Here is a 19,298-nt window from a genome sequence, read left to right on the forward strand (position 1 = left end):
CAAGCAGCACCTAGGCAGAGGTGCCTAGGTGGGGAGAAGGCCAACTAGCACCATCATATACCCTCGTGTGGGTACAAGGTGGTGCTAATTGGCTGTCTGCCCTCTAATCCCTGTGAGACCCAGCTGGATGCTAAACTTCCACTCCCACACTTGGCAATGCAACGGGTCAACAAAAAGCAGTAACTACCAAATCTCATCCAATATAAAGTTTCCAAGGTTATTTATAAGATTTTTTCTTACAAGAATTCTTTCCACAATCTCTTTCTTCTAGAATTGATTTTTTATCATCAGTATTTCCCTTTAATAGCTTGAATTTTCTTCCAGGTCTGGAGATATTTCATTGATCAGAAGTATTCTTAATGAATTTCTCCTCTTATCCACTCAACTCACAATGGCTTTTATTGAAAGCTTTAAAAATTAATTTTAAAACTAATTTCAAACAGGAAAGTTCAAGAATAGTTTTTTCTTCAATTTGAAAGTTGCTGCCATTATGTCCCATCATCTCTAATAACTTGTTCATAATTCCTCTAAAAATATTCTCCCAAATAACCATAATACGACCATCAAAATCGACAAATTAACAATGATACATTACTAGTCTGTGAAGTTTCACCAATTATTCCACTAATGTCTTTTGTAGCAAAGGCATCCAATAGAGTATTACGAGTTACATTTAATCATCAAGTTTGTCTAGTCTCTTTAAATCTGGAATAGTTCTAACGTTTTTCCTTGACTTTCATAATCTTTATAAATTTGAAGGTTACATGTTGGGTATGTTGTAGAAAGTCTCTCAATTTGGAATTCTCTTTTCTTCAAAATTAGATTTCAGTTATGCATTTTTGAAAGAAGTGTCATAGAAATGCTGCTGTGTTCCTCACTGCATCCTATCAGCTAGGAATCATGGAATTAAGAAAGATCACTGATTACAATAGTTTGCAAATGGTGATCTTCCCAGTTCCATTATTCCTTTTCTTCTCCCCACTAATTTATTAGATCACTATGGTCTCATGAGTTCCTATTTTATTCAAGGAGCTATGATTTGATAGCATGACTATTTAGTCTGATGCTCAAACTGTTCAAGAATTGGCCAGTGAGTGCCCCTTCAAGATGGCTTCTGCATCCTTTAGATATAATCCCCTCATTCTTCGAGCTCTACTTTACTTTCTGGTACAGGGAGATGCGTCCAGCACATCTTGTCCTATGCTTTCCCTGTCCCAGCCCTAGAATCAGTCATTGTCCAAGAAACCCTAGCACATACACCTTCCTGGGCCCTGTCTTAAAACTTTTAGACTGAATTATTCAGGAAGGAAGGCCAGTAGTACGAAAGCCAAAGGGCTAATTTGTTTCGAATGAATAATTGCACTGATTTCTGCTGTAGCTGAAGAGGTCTGTTTTCCCAGTGGTCTCATCTGCCTTGAACAGCAAGGTTGACTACAGTATGTTTGAGGAAGAGAGGAGTACTGTTAGTAGGCAGGCTTCCTCCAACAGATAATTGCCAAAGAAAGAAAACTCTTGCTTTTGAGGGGTGGAATATTCTGGTTTCATGTTATTCCCAGGAAAGATATCTATTCCTTTTCATTCTTTTTTAAAACAATACACCTTTCATTTTAGAGCAGTTTTAGATGTATAGACAAATTGTGAAGATAATACATAGAGTTCCCATGTGTCCTACACCCAGTTTCTCCAATTATGAACATTTTACACTAGTATGATACCTTTGTCACAATTAATGAAACAATGTAAATAAACTAAAGTCCGTATTTTACTCAGGAATCTTCAGTTTTTCCTTAATGTCCTTTTTCTGTTTCAGGGTCCTATCTAGGGCATCACATTATATTTATTCTCCTTAGGCTAGTCTTGGTTGTGACAGTTTCTTGGGCCTTCCTTGTTTTTGATGAGTGTATTCGTTTGCTGTGGCTTCTATAACAAATTACCATAAATTTGATGGGTTAAAAAAAAACAGCAAATTTATTTATTTTTATTTATTTATTTTTTTGAGATGGTATCTCCCTCTCTCACCCAGGCTAGGAGTGCAGTGGTGCAAGTTTAGCTCACCGCAACCTCCGCCTTCCAGGTTCAAGCAATTCTTCTGCCTCAGCCTCCCGAATAGCTGAGATTACAGGCACATGCCACCACGCCCAGCTTATTTTTGTAGTTTTTAGTAGAGATGGGGTTTTACCATGTTGGCCAGGCTGGTCTTGAACTGCTGACCACAGGTGATCAGAAATTTATTTATTTTTATATGATTCTAGAGACAAGAAATAAAAAAAATCAAGTAATGAGCAGGGCTGCACTCTCTTAGAAGTCTCTAGGGAAGAATCACTCCTTGACTCTTCTTCTAGTGGCTGTACGGATCCCTATGCTTGTGCCTATGTCATTCTAATCTCTGCCTGTCTTCACATGGCTTTCTCCTCTGCCTGTAACCTTCTGTGTCTTACAAGGACATGCCTCATTGGATTTAGAGCCCCATAGATAATCCAGGATGATCATCATCTCAAAATCCTTAACATAAAGACATCTGCAGAGGCACTTTCTACAAATAAGATCACATTCACAAGTTCTAGAGGTTAGGATGTGGACATAATCTTTTAGGGGAGCAGGGATCATCATTCAACCCATTATGATGACCTTGACAGTTTTGAAGATTACTAGTCATATGTTTTGTAAAACTGTGATTTATTTGATCTCTCATTAGACTAAGATAATGTGTTTTTGGGAGAAAAACCACACAGGTAAAGTGTCATTTTCATTATATCATATCATATCAAATCAAGGATGCATGACATCTCTGTTGATGCTGACCCTGATCATCTGTCTTGAGGTAGAATTTATCAGGTTTCTTTATTGTAATGTTACCCTTTCTGTACTGCACTCATTGAAGAAAAGTCACTATCAACAGCCTAACGTAAGGAGTGGAGAGTTATGTCCCCACTCCCTTGAAGGTGGAATATCTAAGTAAATCATTTGAAATTCTTTTGCAAGGGAGATTTATCTATTCCCTCCCAAGGTCAACATCAACCATTTGTTTATATCAGTAAGGGTTCATAGACATTTACTTTATACATTGGATTATGATCCAACAGTTTTATTTTGTTGCTCAAACTGTTGCAGCTTTGGTCATTGGAGAACTTTCAGTTGGCTCCTGTGTCCCCCTGACATGCTCCTATCATTGTGTGTGTGTGTGTGTGTGTTTTTTTTTTTTTTTTGAGTCCTTTCTTATTTTCTGTCACTACAGAGGCTCCATAGATCTTGTATATTTCCTATCCCAGGGTTAGAATCAGCCACTTCTCCAAGGAATCCTGATTCCTAACACTAGATAACCCTGACTCCTGACTGCTACTCCCCAAGATTTGAGGACTAGGTATGACAATTGCTACTGGAGTTTCATTGCTTCTACTACACATTGATTTAGTGTACACTGTAAATATGTACCCTAACCTGTGCATATACATATATCTATAAACATTTCCATATGCAACCATCTGTATCTATAAATTAAGCTATATGAGTTCATACCAATGTCTCCAACTTGAATCCATTACCACATGGATCATTTTAGCCTCTCATTGCTTACCTGTAACCAACACTACAACAGTGAAAAACCTGGCTTCTAACAACTGCCACCCATTTTCTTAATTGTTCAATTCCAGTATACATGCATGGTAGTTTCAACATTATTAACCCATACCTTCTTCCCCATGGGACAGAACTTCATCAATAGAGTACCAGGCTTATGGATAGTTCCTTTAGCTTAAAGTAAGTACAGTAAGACTAAACAGTCATACAGATGCCACTCATTTCCAAAGTTACTTAGATTAGCAACTTGTTTCTTCACTCCCTTCAGTGAGATTATTGGATACATTTATAATATATTTAGACTCTTTGCCACATTTTGCATTCCATCCTGGAATCTCTGACCTCCTAAATGAGTTTTCAAAAATTTGTACACATTAAGATCCACTCTTTCTGCTATAAAGTTCTCTGGATTTTGACAAATGCTTAATATCTTATATTCATCATCATAACATCATACTTATCACCCTAAAAAAGTCCTAGTTCTTCACCTATTCAACTTTCTCCTCATCTCCTTGCTCCCCAGTCCCTGGCAACCATTGATCTTTTTACCAACTCTCTAATTTTGCCTTTGTCAGAATGTCATATAACTGGACTCACAGTGCATTTTCAGGCTGATCTCTTTAACTTGGCAACATGCATTTAAGATTCATCCATGTCTTTTTTTTTTTTTTTTTTTTTTTTTTTTTTTTTTTTTTTTTTTTTGAGACGGAGTCTCACTCTGTTGCCCGGGCTGGAGTGCAGTGGCCGGATCTCAGCTCACTGCAAGCTCCGCCTCCCGGGTTTACGCCATTCTCCTGCCTCAGCCTCCCGAGTAGCTGGGACTACAGGCGCCCGCCATCTCGCCCGGCTAGTTTTTTTGTATTTTTTAGTAGAGACGGGGTTTCACCGTGTAGACCAGGATGGTCTCGATCTCCTGACCTCGTGATCCGCCCGTCTCGGCCTCCCAAAGTGCTGGGATTACAGGCTTGAGCCACCGCGCCCGGCCGATTCATCCATGTCTTTTCATGATTTCATAGCTCCTTCTAGTACTGATTAATATTTCGCCATATAAATGTACCACAGTTTACCCATGCACCTACTGAAGGACATATTGGATGCTTCCAGTTTTGGTAATGATAAAGCTGCTATAAACGTTTGTGTACAGGTCTTGTGTGAATAGAAGTTTTCAGATTAGTTGGGTAAATACCTAAGAGCATAACTGCTGATTTGCATGGTATGATCATGTTTAGTTTTGTAAGAAACTGCCTGTTTTCCAAAGTGGCTGTAACATCTTACATCCTCACAAGCAATGAATGAGAGTTCCTGTTACACCACATCCTCGCCAGAATTTGGTCAGTGTTTTGAATTTCAGCCAACTGGTGACTAGTAGTACCACATTATTATTTTAATTTGCAATACTCTAATGACATACAATGTTGACCATCTTTTTAAGTGCTAATTTTGCCACCTGCTTATCTTCCTTGATGGGGTATCCCTTCAGATCTTCTGCCCGTTTTTAAATTGGGTGATTTTCTTATTGTTGAGTTTTAAGAGTTCTTTGTATATTTTGGATTCAAGTGTTATATATGTTTTTTTTGTTGTTGTTGTTTGTTTGTTTGTTTTTGAGACCGAGTCTCGCTCTGTCACCCAGGCTGGAGTGCAGTGGCCGGATCTCAGTTCACTGCAAGCTCCGCCTTTCAGGTTGACGCCATTCTCCTGCCTCAGCCTCCCGAGTAGCTGGGACCACAGGTGCCCGCCACCTCACCAGGCTAGTTTTTTGTATTTTTTAGTAGAGACGGAGTTTCACCGTGTTAGCCAGGATGGTCTCGATCTCCTGACCTTGTGATCCGCCCGTCTCGGCCTCCCAAAGTGCTGGGATTACAGGCTTAAGCCACCGTGCCCGGCCTATATATGTGTTTTACAAATATTTTCTCCCCATTTATAGCTTGTCTTTTCATTCTCTTAATAGAGTATTTCACAGAAATTTTAAATTTTAACTAAGTCACAACTTATCAATATTTTTCTTTCATGTATCATACTGACGTTGTATTTTAAAATTTATCACGAAACTGAATATCATATATGTTTTCTTCAATAAGTTTCATGTGGTATATTTAGGTCTATGTTCCATTTTGAGTTAATTATTGCATAAATTATAAGGCCTATGTCTTGGTTCAGTTTTGGGTATGGACATCCAATTGTTCCAGCACCATTTATTGAAAATACCATCTTTTGTTAAAAATCAGTTGACTAGGCCGGGCGCGGTGGCTCAAGCCTGTAATCCCAGCACTTTGGGAGGCCGAGACGGGCGGATCACGAGGTCTGGAGATCGAGACCATCCTGGCTAACACAGTGAAACCCCGTCTCTACTAAAAAAATACAAAAAACTAGCCGGGCGTGGTGGCGGGCGCCTGTAGTCCCAGCTACTCGGGAGGCTGAGGCAGGAGAATGGCGTAAACCCGGGAGGTGGAGCTTGCAGTGAGCTGAGATCCGGCCACTGCACTCCAGCCTGGGCGACAGAGTGAGACTCCGTCTCAAAAAAAAAAAAAAAAAATCAGTTGACTATATTCGTGTGAATTTATCTTAGACTCTCCATCCTGTTCTATTAATCTATGTGTCTATTCTTTCACCAACACTATAGTATCTTGATTACCATGGCCTTATAGTAAGCCTTGAAACCTGGTAGTGTGAGTACTACAACTTTGCCAATTTTCTTCAGTATTCCATTGACTATACTAGGTCTTTGGCTTTCCTTATAAGCTTTAGAATCAGTTTGTTGACATCTATGAAATAGCTTGCTGGGATTTTGATTTGGGACTGTGTCAAGTCTATAGATCAAATGGGAAAGAACTGACATCACAACAATATTATTTCAATCCATGAACACAGAATCTCTCTCCATTTCTTTAGATCTTGTTTGATTAGTGCATTGTAGTTTTCCACCTATAGATATTTGTATGCATATTTTTTATCAGTGCCTTATGGTTTCTAACTGTAGATCCTATATACATTTTCTCTTTTTTTTTTTTTTTGAAGTGGAGTCTCACTCTGTCGCCCAGGCTGGAGTGCATTGGTAGCGCAATCTTGGCTCATTGCAAGCTCCGCCTCCTGGGTTCACACCATTCTCCTGCCTCTGCCTCCCTAGTAGCTGGGACTACAGGTGCCCGCCACCATGTCCTGCTAATTTTTTTGTATTTTTAGTAGAGACGGTGTTTCACTGTGTTAGCCAGTATGGTCTCTATCTCCTCACCTCGTGATCAGCCCACCTTGGCCTCCCAAAGCGCTGGGATTACAGGTGTGAGCCACCATGCCTGGACGATCCTATATACATTTTCTTAGATTTATACCTAAATATTTCATCTTTGGGAGTGCTACTGTAAATGGTACTTCCTGAGACTAAAAAGTTTTAGAACAACTTTCATATACAAATCACCTAGCCTACTGGACTTGAGGTTTCCTATCTGTACAATGTGGATCATTCCTGCACGCACTACTGTAAAAGGCACAAAGATGAAGTGCAGCCTGGGCAACAGAGTGAGACCCCATCTCTACAAAAGGTAAACAAAATTAGTCAGGCATCTTTGTGTGTGCCTGTAGTCCCAGCTCTTCGGGAGGCTGAGTTGGGAGGATCTCTTGAGCCCAGGAGGTTGAGGCTATAGTGAGGTGAGATTGCACCACTGCACTCTAGCCTGGACAACAGAGCAAGACCCTGTTTCAAAAAAAAAAAAAAAAAAAAAAAAAACGAGAGGAAGGAAGGAAATAGTAATATATGGAAAAATTATAAATAAATTAGAAATCACTAAACAAATATAATGGCCATTAAATCCACTGTCCTCCATATAACAACAAGGAAACAAAAGACCAGAGAAATTAAGTCGCTTGATAAAATTTTATTAGGGGCATGGAGCAACTGAAAGTCCACACAGCAGCTAAAGGATATTAAGGGAATAAAATTGGCCAGAGGGGAAGGTCTATAAAGAGGGGTAGAAAGGTATTTAGAGAACCAGAGCTCAGACTGAATTACATATGTAATGAGGAGCCACTAAAAGTTCCTGACCAGGGCAAAAGAAGAGATAATTACTATGGAGTTTTTTGGAAATTAATCTGACTGGTGGATAGGGTGGAAGAAAATAGAGAATGAGTAGCACACAGGGAGAGCGTGCTATGGTTATCTCTCATTATCTGTCGGGGATTGGTTCCAGGACCCCTGTGAACACTAAAATCTGCAGATGATCAAGTCCCTTATATAAAATGCCATCGTATTTTATATAACCTGTGCACACCTTCTCGTATACTTTAAATCATCTCTGGATTACTTGCTATGTAAATAGTTGTGATATTATATTTTTATTTTTGTTATTTTTATTACTGTACTGCTATTTTTTATTTTCAAATATTTTTAATCTGTGGTTTGTTGAATCCACAGATATGAAACCCACAGACATGCAGGGCTGACTATTACGTTAGTGCAGAACCCATTGTGGTTTTTGCCATTACTTTTAATAATAGATTAGGGTCTCGGCAAGAATTTCAGAACATGAAAGGTACTTCGACGTATAACACCATGATTTTATATACGCTGTAGGTTATTCTTACTGGCAAAGATTAGTACATATGGCACCACCCATTTTGCTCTCCTTGTAATGGCAGTTAATGTGCCTTTTTGCTTAGTTATTTCTCTTTTTGGTCCTGAATTTTTAAAAGTATATTAAGAAAGATGATGGAGGAAGAGTAACTAGTCAGGAAGAGTTTAACAGACTAAGAGTCATGAAGAGTTTAAAGGACTAAGAGTTTTAAGGACTCAGTAAGACATCTTAAACAATTCAAGTTCTAAACTCTCCTTTGGACATAACTATGGAAATTCTGAGAACACTTTTGTCGTTTCACTCTTATAACACTTGCATTGTTTTTCAGAAATTATTTGGTTCACCTGCATACACTATTTCCTGGATAAGGCAACTAGAAAAAGTTTGATAGTAGACGCAGGACACTTTACTATGCCATTCAGAATTAAAGTGTATTTCTAGTTCCAGAGAAAGAATAGTTATAACCATTTAAAATCCCAGGAAATAGCCGTGTGATAAAATTTGGCATTTACATTTTGAACTGCCTAATCATTCCTTTTATAGACTGGCTGAAGGTTATTTTGTCTCTGGCATTTTCTTATGTCTCAGCTGCTTTCCTCTGTCATCCAGGGCTCAGTTTCAAGGCTGAAATACATTATGATAATCACAGTCAACCAAAGGCATCCCAATTCCAAACTCTGCATAACTTCATGCTTTTTCCATCAATTTTACTTCAGTTAAAAGGCCAGTTAAAGGAAGAATGTATGAATAAATCTGAGCTTACAAGTGCTATTGCCAACATTACCTCACAGAATAAGGCTTTTTATTAAATTTGCTGTCTTTCCACTATATTATACATGAGAAAGATGGCATGTACATAAACATCTTTCGAAATTATGTGACTGCTCTTTAGAAAGCTGAACCTTCTGAATTAAAGGTTCCATATGTTTCACCTAAATAAATTATTGCCCATAAGACTATGTCAGATATTTCTATTACTTCATATTTCTTCAATCACTTCTCTCTTAAAGCCAATGAAGAAAAATAGCAAATGGAAACATAAATTATTTTTATTATTAAACCATAAGTAACTTCATGCGTTTTTCAACTAGAGATTCAGGGCAGAAACCATGACTAATAGCCAAGCCAAGTCCCAGGTCTGATGCTTACCGTATCTGACATTAAGCGTATGACAGCTTATTTGGACCTTAGCTTCTTTATGTGTAAAATGAGGGGACTGGACACAATGTTTGGTTAAACTGCCTTAAGTAAGCATCAACAACTGAAACTTTTAAACTTCTAATGCTAACATTTCCACAAAGAACAGAGTCCTTTTGAAAACATTACCAGAATAAAAGATCTACAGAGTGACAGTAGATAACAAAGGAAAGAGAAGTGTAATCAAACAAAAGATAAAAACATTTGGGTTAATAAAATATTGGAATCATCCCAAAAGCCTTCCCTTAGCTTCCTTACTAACCAGCTTTCCTTTGCCTTCTCTCAACAATCAGTTTATTTATAAAACCTCTCCTCTTCAGGAGGTCTTATGCTAACTACCTCCTCTAGGTTTCCACTGTATACAATTTCCTCTCTATCAATGCATTTCAACAAGACTATAAACTTGTTCCTTATTTGTGCTTGCAAGCTGGATCATATTGAGTAAATTGGATTATGCATTTGAGCTTTTGCATGTACTTCCCCCTCTCAACAGAAGGGATACAATTTGGAAAGGGTCTGGCAAATAGTCCAAGTACTAGAAAAGAGAACCTTGCTCTCTTTGATCTTGTTCTCAAATTTTGAGTATATAGGCTAGGGTATTTACCTGGTAAACTCTGAGAAGGAAGACTGAGTGGGAAGGAATCAATAAGACCTCTTCAACAACTCAAGTTTAAATCTTCCTTTAGATTTAACTATGGAAACTCTGAGGATACTTTTGTCCTTTATTTAGTTACAGCCTTCATAATACTTAGTGTTAGGAATATACTAGCTGCTTAATAAATGTTGAAAACAGAACAAATAAAAGGTTAAAAATTTAAGAATTAACATGGCACAATTGAGCTTTTCAGGTATACTAATAGATATTCAACAGAAAACCTATTTTAAAGGCTATTTTAATATAAGCTTTCATCTAATAAACAGTTTGAAGTACTAGAAAGAGCATAGGCATTATCAGATACATCTGTGTGACTTCATCTCTCTGAGCTTCCATGTTGTCATTTGTAAAACTGGAACCAACTTAGTTTACAGAGTTGCTATAAAGATTTAAGCTAATGGATGGAAAGCATCTATTAGTTCATGCCCACGTAGGCGTTTGAAATATATATGGCAATATTATATGACTTATTCCTCTGTATAACTTCAGGCTTAATAGAGATAAAACCTTTTCCTCCGTGCTTTACTTTCAACATACCCCTCATTTGTATTTAAGTCCCTTCTGATCACATTCCAGTTAATAAATTTCAGTTATGTATGCTTCTCCAAAATGTCAGCTTCATTACAAGTTCTATTAGGAGGAAAGCTTTCCATACTTTAACAGTAGAGAAAAATCAGTTTTGATATTTCATTGCTTTTCTGAAGTCCTAGAACAGTAATAATATTTATGACACTGAGCACTGAGGTTTACGAAGCAGTAAATAGCTTTTGTGGCTGATTAAGCATCTCTGTTTCACTTCACATACTCTGGTACCATAGGCATTACCCCTTAATTAAATGCTTGCTTATGTTGGACAAGGACCTTTCTTGGTCCTGCACCTTTCAACAAATGTTACAATGAGGGAGAAGAAACAACAAGCTAAATTACTGAGATGCTGTGGATTCTAAAACTTCTGCTCAAAGCTGGGTCAACAAGATGACATCATGCAAAAATTTTACTGTATACAATACAAAATCAAAGCCAAAAAAAAAATCCAGAAAAAACTGTACATTGGAAAGATTCCATTTGAAATGTCTGCATTTCAGGAGTAGGAGTAAAACCACAAACATCAGGTAAAAGGAGAATATTCCTTTTCCAATGTTTGCTGCAAATAAAATAATTAGTATAAAGTCATTTTATAATTTTATTTGATATTAATACTTTAGCACCTGAGTGGCAAAAGATCAGAAAGGAACAAGTTTGTGTCATTACCAAAGATGAATATGTCTTTTCTCATTGATGGAGGTTTTATCCCAGAGTAAGATAAAGGAAAAGTTAAAAGAGGAACCTTAGAAACCCCTGACAAATTATGCTTAGGACTTTGAAGTTCACAGAAAGTTCGGCTGCCACCATTGCTTTTGACTCTCCTAATTGAAGCAGCAAGTAGTAAATCTGTATTCTGCACAGGCAGAAGGAATGACATATAAGGCTGCACAAGTTTTATAATTAATGACAGATTGTGCATTTTCCAGCAAGGGGAAAAAAAAAAAGAAAAAAACACCCTTACAGCTTCCAGAAAATCAACAATCTACATGTGGTGGCTGCAAAATGTTGAATACATTGCATTTATAAAATAAAACAGCTGATGACAGATTGAAAATGATAGTAATATGCAAATGTAATGGTGTAAGGAAGTGAAGGAAGCGGTCACACATTACATAAATCATCACCTATTCCAGTTTCCTTCAACTGTCTTCTGTCCTCACCCTTTATTTAATCCACCAAAAAAGCCTAAATAGCTTTTTAGATCTGTGAGCTAAACACCAAGTAGTATTTCATAGTCTCACAACTAATTTGCCATTGCATATTTTTTATTTGCCATAAAAAACTATTAACTTGTTTTATATACAATCACCTTTATTATTTATACTAATGGAAAAGGACATAGTGGTGAGTAATCCAAAACATTCAAACAATCAAAACTTTAAATATTCAAACAGGACAATAAAAGAACATACAAGAAACTGTGGCTATTCTTCCTGGAGAAAAACTATTTAGGGAGAACATGGTAGCTGTCTTCTCATACCTGAGTTGTCATTTCACAAACAGTGCTAAGAACCCACACTAGTGGACTAAATTTGTAAGGAGACAGGTTTCTGCTCAGTACATGGAAAGTAGACAATCTCTTATGTATGGGTGGTAGAGAACATTCAGAAACCAACTGACATTGAATAGAGGTGGCCGGACTAAAATTCAGTAACTCTAAAGCCTCTTTGAATGCTTGAGCCTACAACTTTGTGATACATGTTTAAACTTATGGCCAAATCTGGATGTTTTTCAGGAGTTCATGAAGTCATACAAAAGTTTGAACTAATAGCTTTAAGTCTGGGGTCCCTGAGTCACTCCTTTTACAAGTCTCTTATGTTCCTAGCTTGGTCATAGCACTGTTTAAGCAGAACTTAAATTACTCAGAACTTTTCTGAACAAAGCAAACAACAGCTTTCTCTGCAGGTTTCATATCAAAGCACAAAAAATAAACCACAACTAAAAACCGGAGAACAAATGGCTTGGGTTGTAAAAAAGGTTTTGTGCAAAGGAACCTAGGGTGCTGACAAGAGCCACATTTAAGTAGCTTGGACCCTGAAGTCCAAACGGGACAGGAGTCTAATGAGATGAGTGAAATGACCAGTTGTATACAACTGAAGGTTTCTAGAATGGCACATGCAGAAAAGCTACTTTTAGATGGGAGCTACAACCAATGTTGAAAATTAAATGCAACTGTGTGCTTGTCAGCTTGCTCAACTATATAAGTTTATGCAAAAGACATGGAAAGTAAAACATACAACAAAGGAATCTGACCTAGACCTGGCTTGCGGATAGCCTGAAGAAGTGCTGAGATCTGAAGGATGAAATCTAACTGATACATGTTTCGGACAGGGGAATGCCACGTGCAAAGGTTCTGAGATGAGAGGGAGCATGTTATGTTTAAAGAACTAAACAAACAAACAAACAAAAATTCAATGAGGCTTGAGAAGTAGGTAGGTAGGAACAAACCTATGCAGGACATTTTAGATATCAGTTTGCAGCCTAAGATCATTAGGAAACCAGAGAACATTTTTTAAACACAGGACCATAATTATCAGATCTGTAGTTTGAAAAATCACAGGATACTGGTTAAACAATAGATTTTACAAGTTATCAAAGTAGGTGCAGACAGACTATTTAAATAGGTTATTATGATGGCAGCCTAGAACAAAGTGGTGGTAATGAAGACGGAGTAGATGAATTCAAGAGGCATCTCCAATATGAAAACTGCCATAGTTACTATGCAATAACAGAGGCTGGGTACAGGAATTCTTGACAGGGATAGGTTGAGAATTCAGAAGTTTTCTGAATGACCAGCTCTAAGTCTTAATTAAGGCCTAAAAGGCATTGGGAGTAGTAAGAATTTCAGGGTTGAAGGAATGTTTGGAAATAAATGAGGACATAGAAAACTAAAGGCAGGCCGGGTGCAGTGGCTCACACCTGTAATCCCAACACTTTGCGAGGCAGAGGCAGGCGGATCACTTGAGGTAAGGAGTTCAAATCTAGCCTGGACAACATGGTGAAACCCTGTTTCTACTAAAAATACAAAAATTAGGCATGCTGGCAGGCGCCTGTAATCCTAGCTACTTGGGAGGCTGAGGTAGGAGAATCGCTTGAACCCAAGAGGTGGAGGTTGCAGCAAGCCGAGATTGCACCACTGCACTCTAGCCTGGGAAACAGAGCAAGATTCCAATTCCAAAAAAACAAAAAGAAAGAAAGAAAGAAAAAGAAAAGAAAAGAAAAAGAAAAAGAAAACTAAAGGCAGAAGTTGTTAAATGTTTGGAATGAGATAAGGTGTGTGTCTGGTGAGGGGACTGTGTAATGGGGACAATGCCATAAGGTGGAGGTGGATAGCCAGGCAGGTTCAGATCCTGAAGGGCTTTCACAAGAGAAAAAAATTGAACTTTACACTAGAGACTATGCAGAGCCAATATACAATTTTACTGAAGAGAGAAACAAGATTTTAAAGTGCCTTTAGAAAGACTGTCTAGTCAGTAGTGTTGGGAGGGATGAATACTAGGAATAGGGTTACTAGGTATGCAGAGTTGTATGAACAGTGTGAGAGAAATTTATGAGTCATAATTAATGCAGGAGTAAGGGAAATAAAGAAAATGGGACCAAAAAATTTTTACAAGGTAGGAAAAACAGGGCGAGGGGAGTTAAGAGAAAATAAAGGGACTAGTACTACTCCTGGGTTTCTGTTCTGAAACTAGGTAAATAGTGAAACCTTTTGCTGATACAGAGAATACAATAAGAGAAATATATTACAGTAACAGATGACAGGTAACTGTGACCAACTAAGTGACACATATTACTATATTCCATTTTTAATTATAGTTACTCATGGAATTATCCTATTCTGTACATCATTATTAAACCTGGGTTCAGAGAGTATGGAGCCAATACTGACTGATGAGTTCCTTTCTTTGTGTTCCATTTTATGGAGACTTACACATGGCAGATCTTCAACAAGTATTTTATAAATAAATGAATAACAATTCTGCCAACCAAATAAATAACTCAATTGGCTAAGACTATGTGTGGGGCTACAATTACAGAAAAACCAGGTAATAACAATTTAAACACACAGGATTTTATTTTAGGCAATCAGCAGTCTGGGGCTGGGCAGACCAGGAATGGTTCGACTGCAGGTCATCAATGACATCACAAAACAAGGGTCCTTCTATCCATCTGCTGTGCATTCCCTCGAATTTGTTTTCATACTCATGATGAACCTCCAGGCATCATTTCCATATTCCTGGTGGGAAGAAGGCTGAAGGACTAAAAATATCTCCCATAAGGTTTTGATTTTTGATTATGGAAAGAAAGCTCTTCCCAGTGGACTTGTACTTACATGTCCCTGGCCAGCACCGTGTCACAGGGCCAACCCTAGCTGAAAGATGTCTAAAGGGAGAAGGAAGGGAAGGACAAGGTAGTTAGAAATGGATATTTAATGACCAAAATACATTTAACATGGCAGAATTTATATGTGGCTTATCAGAAGTCTTTTAAAATAAACGGAAAAACCAGAAGTAGGACAAGAATATTAAGCAAAAACAAAATAATATCTAGATTTTGGTTTCTTACCCTAGTCTCTAATAAAAGGAAGCCTCTCTGGCAAAAATGGCTATTTCTAGGGCTATCGCAGGAGATACACAAGATAAATCTGGGGCATTTTGTAGTGTCAGAAAATTTTTTAAATGCTTAAATATACACACAAAATCTTGTTGATATGGGTATGTCAAAGGGCCACAGGAGGCAACTGAAAGAACTTCCAATGGTTAAAGCTGAAACAATATGAGCAATAAAATAAAGTAGTACTGTATTAAAATCCAAAGTATAAAATAAGTCTTCAAGTTCATACCAATATAAATAATTGAGTAAGTAAATAAACAAGGAAGAATAAACAAATCTCCTAGGCAGAATAATCAAATACTTTATTCACTTCCTCTAGGAAATGCAGCCTAACATAGGCTGTGCATAAAGACTTCCTTTTATTTTATTTATTTTTTGTGTATTTTGAGATGGCGTTTCACTCTTGTTGCCCAGGCTGGAGTGCAATGGGGCGAGCTCAGCTCACCGCAACCTCCACCTCCCGGTTCAAGCGATTCTCCAGCCTCAGCCTCCTGAGTAGCTCAGATTACAGGCATGCGCCACCACGCCCGGCTAATGTTGTATTTTTTCTTTCTCTCTCTCTCTCTCTCTCATGATTAACCCTTGCCAGAAACCCCTTACATTAGGGTTTCATAAATGTTTGATACACACAGTAATAAATGTATGGGAAGAAAAATTATACTACAGGGGAGAATTTCTAACAGAGCTGTCCAACGACAGAGTGGGATCTCAGACAGGCAGTGAGCTTCTCACTGGAGGTATGCGAACAGAGAGAATGATTTTCCAAAGAGGGATATGGTAAGAATGACTCATTAATTTATAAGTGGGATGAAATATCATTCTAATTCTCCTTAATTTAGCAAACATGTGGTATAAGTAACACAAAACCCACTCACTCCCTTCCCAGCTTGGAATCATGCCAGATGCTAACAGAGGACACCCCTCCTTACCAAATGTCCCCTACAATCCTCCTAATCCTCAACAGGTGCTTCAGGTAGCTACTACAGTCAGAGTTAGTATTTGCTTTCCTGAACCACGAACCACCTAACAATGTGATCACTGTTCTACAAACTCTCTGAAGATGGCAAAAATATAAAATGCTAATTCAAAAGTAAAGCTTTGCCACACCTTGCACTAGAACCAAGAAGACAACCTAATAGGATCCAAAGAAGACTGCCTCCAGCTGTAACAATATTCATAATCATTATGATATAATACTTTGAAATTTAGTAACTACTCTGATCTAATGTCCTACTAGCACTTACCTTTTAAACTATTCTTACAGAAAAGGTGGAGAAATTATTCTGGTCTATAACAGGTGAAATTCTGGCAAATGGAAGGTAAGAAATAATTTGCCCCAAATGTAGTTTAAAAAACAAAAAAAAAGCATGCCCAAGCACCACTTATAAAACTCAAGGCTTTAAATCTTTTGAGTGATCTACAAACACCTTTTTTAAAAAGGAGCAGAATTGTTGAAGAAAATCTCAAATATAAGGAAAAGTAAGTGTATACTGATTATACTCATTATCTCTGAAGTAACCAAAGAGTTAATCACTGATTTTTGAAAGTTCTTAAACAAAAGAAAGTAAAGTAAACCAAAACTGATTGTAACTGCCAGAAAGGAAATTTTTGTTGGATGCAGAGAAGATTCTAAGGGTAGCTTGTGATAATAATGGAAAAGGGCACTTTGGCTAATAGACAGACCTAGAACACTGAGATAAAAGGTTCTTTGAAGTGTTTTACTTTTTAATAGGTTTTAAGGAATAAGAACACCAACCACTTCAACTAGCCAATATATAAAATAAAAATATTGAATGTGGACCACTATTTTCTAATTTTGTGCACCATCAATCCCTCTTAAGTAGTTCTACCCTACAAGGCTATCTGTTCTAATGTTATAGACCTTCTAATACCAAATTTATAGATGCACCCATTTAGAGCAGAGCAAACTCACCGCTGTTTCTGGCAGTATCACTGTGGATGATCTTTTACTCGTTCTTTGTTTACTTTCTTCATTTGCAAAGTGGGAAGCTGCTCCCAATGAAAAATTCGTTAAAAGGTCAACTACAAAGCAGAACCAACATGAGATTTTATTATAAATAACAAAATGCCTTCTTTGTAACAAAGATATTCTTGTGCTTTAAAATTTACTTTTGTTTTTCTCTTGGTAGTCATCATTGAAATTGCTAATACACGATGTAAAAGTAAAGAGCTTCTGAAAGACTCTCCTAAGCAAAACTGGCTGCTTCCTTCAGTCACCCGGGATTTTTGGCCTTGTGACCTTAGTTTCTCTTTATTGCCCAGTGTCACTGTTACCTGACCTCCTTAGTCCCTCTTTACTCCCTAGTGTCACTCCTACCAATAGAAATCACTTGGTACAGAATTCAATAATAAAATGTCTATCCCACCATACTGTAATTATTTGCATATATAGCTGTCTCCCCCGCTGACCTGCTCAAAAATAAAACACTCTGTCTCATACATTTTATATCTCTAGTGCTGATCATGATGCTTACAAATAGTAGACCCTGGGGAGATGTTTATTAAAACATTGAGTAATGACTACCAAATTCTCTAAGGAGAAACAATTCCACTGTTTACTAGAATCTTATTTCCAAGGTTTTCTAGACAAAATAAAATAGATTATCAACACCAACAATTTGTGCTTTGCCTTGGTAGTTCATTGTTTTTCATATCTGGGAGTTGAATGACCTTAACTAGACTAGCTAATTGAGCCTCACATTTCTCTGTGCTAAAGTTTAAGACTTTAGAGACAGACAATGAGACCCTCAGGGCAGGAAACGTCTCTTTATTTATCTCTGTATTCCTAATTCTTGGTTACAGAATATGTGCTTAATAAAAGTTTGCTGAGAGAATGCATTATTAAATTGATCCACATTGCTGGGTGTGATGGCTCACACCTGTAATCCCAGTACTTTGGGAGGCTGAGGCGGGCAGATCACTTGAGGTCAGCAGTTCCAAGACCAGTATGGCCCACATGGTGAAACCCCCCATCTCTACTAAAAATACAAAACATTAGCTGGGCATAGTGGTGGGTGCCTGTAATCCCAGCTACTCAGGAGGCTAAGGCACAAGAATCACTTGAATCCAGAAGGCGGAGGCTGCAGTGAGCTGAGATCGCACCACTGGACGACAAAGTGAGACTCTGTCTCAAACGAAAAAACAAAATAATGTTTTTATACCAGCTAAAAACAATGTATTAGGCTGTTCTCACATTGCTATAAAGAAATGCCTGAGACTGGGTAATTTATAAAGCAAAGAGGTATAACTGGCTAACAGTGCTGCAGGCTATACAGGAAGCACAGCAGCATCTGGTTCTGGGAAGGCCTCAGGAAGCTTACAATCATGGCAGAAGGCAAAGGGGGAGCAGGCATCACACATGGCAAAAGCAGGAGCAAGAAGGGATAGGAGGTGCCACACACTTTTAAATGACCAGATCTTGCAAGAACTCTCTCACTATTGTGAAGACAGTACCAAGAAGATGGTACTAAACCATTCATGAGAAATTTGCCCCCATGATCCAATCACCTCCCGCCAGGCCCCACATCCAACACTGATGATTACAATTCAATGTGAGATTTGGATGGGGACACAGATTCAAACCATAACAAACAACTTCTAATATCAGACCCACAATCCACGTAAAAAAAAATCTAGACATATTTATCTCACTAGTGTTTATACAGTAATTTGAAGCAAACAGTGATATATCAAATTGAATTCAGTTCTTAGGTCCCAAGTAGAGTGAAATCTAAAGATAATGTGGAAAAGAAACAAAAACAAAAAAACAGCTAGAATACATTCTCTCAAAACCCTTCCCTCGGCTGGGTGTGGTGGCTCATGCCTGCAATCTCAACAATTTGGGAGGCCAAGGTGGGAGAATTGCTGAGACTGGGAGTTTGGGACCAGTTTGGGCAATATAGGGAACCCTGTCTCTACAAAAAATAAATTAGCCAAGTGTGGTGGCACACACTTGTATTCCCAGCTATTCAGGAGGCTGAGGCGGGAGGACAGCTTGAGCCTGAGTGGTAGGCTACAGTGAGCTTTGATCTTGCCACTGCGAGATCTTGCCTGTGTGACACAGCAAGATCCCATCTCAATAAATA

At 38.0% G+C, this 19,298-nt stretch overlaps 1 protein-coding gene across 2 annotated transcripts in view; it reads right to left on the bottom strand.

The window, feature by feature from the left end:
• Positions 1-19,298, bottom strand: part of PEAK1 (pseudopodium enriched atypical kinase 1) — a 300,449-nt gene that overhangs the window by 178,585 nt on the left and 102,566 nt on the right. Inside the window, exons 3-4 of one of the 2 annotated variants that reach the window (XM_030930492.1) lie at positions 17,126-17,235; positions 14,912-14,961 (exon numbers count right to left, since the gene is read on the bottom strand). The exons of the other annotated variant lie outside the window; for it this stretch is intronic. The gene's annotated coding sequence lies outside the window, so the exon portion shown is untranslated. The remainder of the gene's footprint in view (positions 1-14,911; positions 14,962-17,125; positions 17,236-19,298) is intronic. 2 annotated transcript variants of the gene reach the window in all.

Source organism: Rhinopithecus roxellana, chromosome 5, assembly GCF_007565055.1.
Source record: "Rhinopithecus roxellana isolate Shanxi Qingling chromosome 5, ASM756505v1, whole genome shotgun sequence".
Taxonomy (NCBI): domain Eukaryota; kingdom Metazoa; phylum Chordata; class Mammalia; order Primates; family Cercopithecidae; genus Rhinopithecus; species Rhinopithecus roxellana.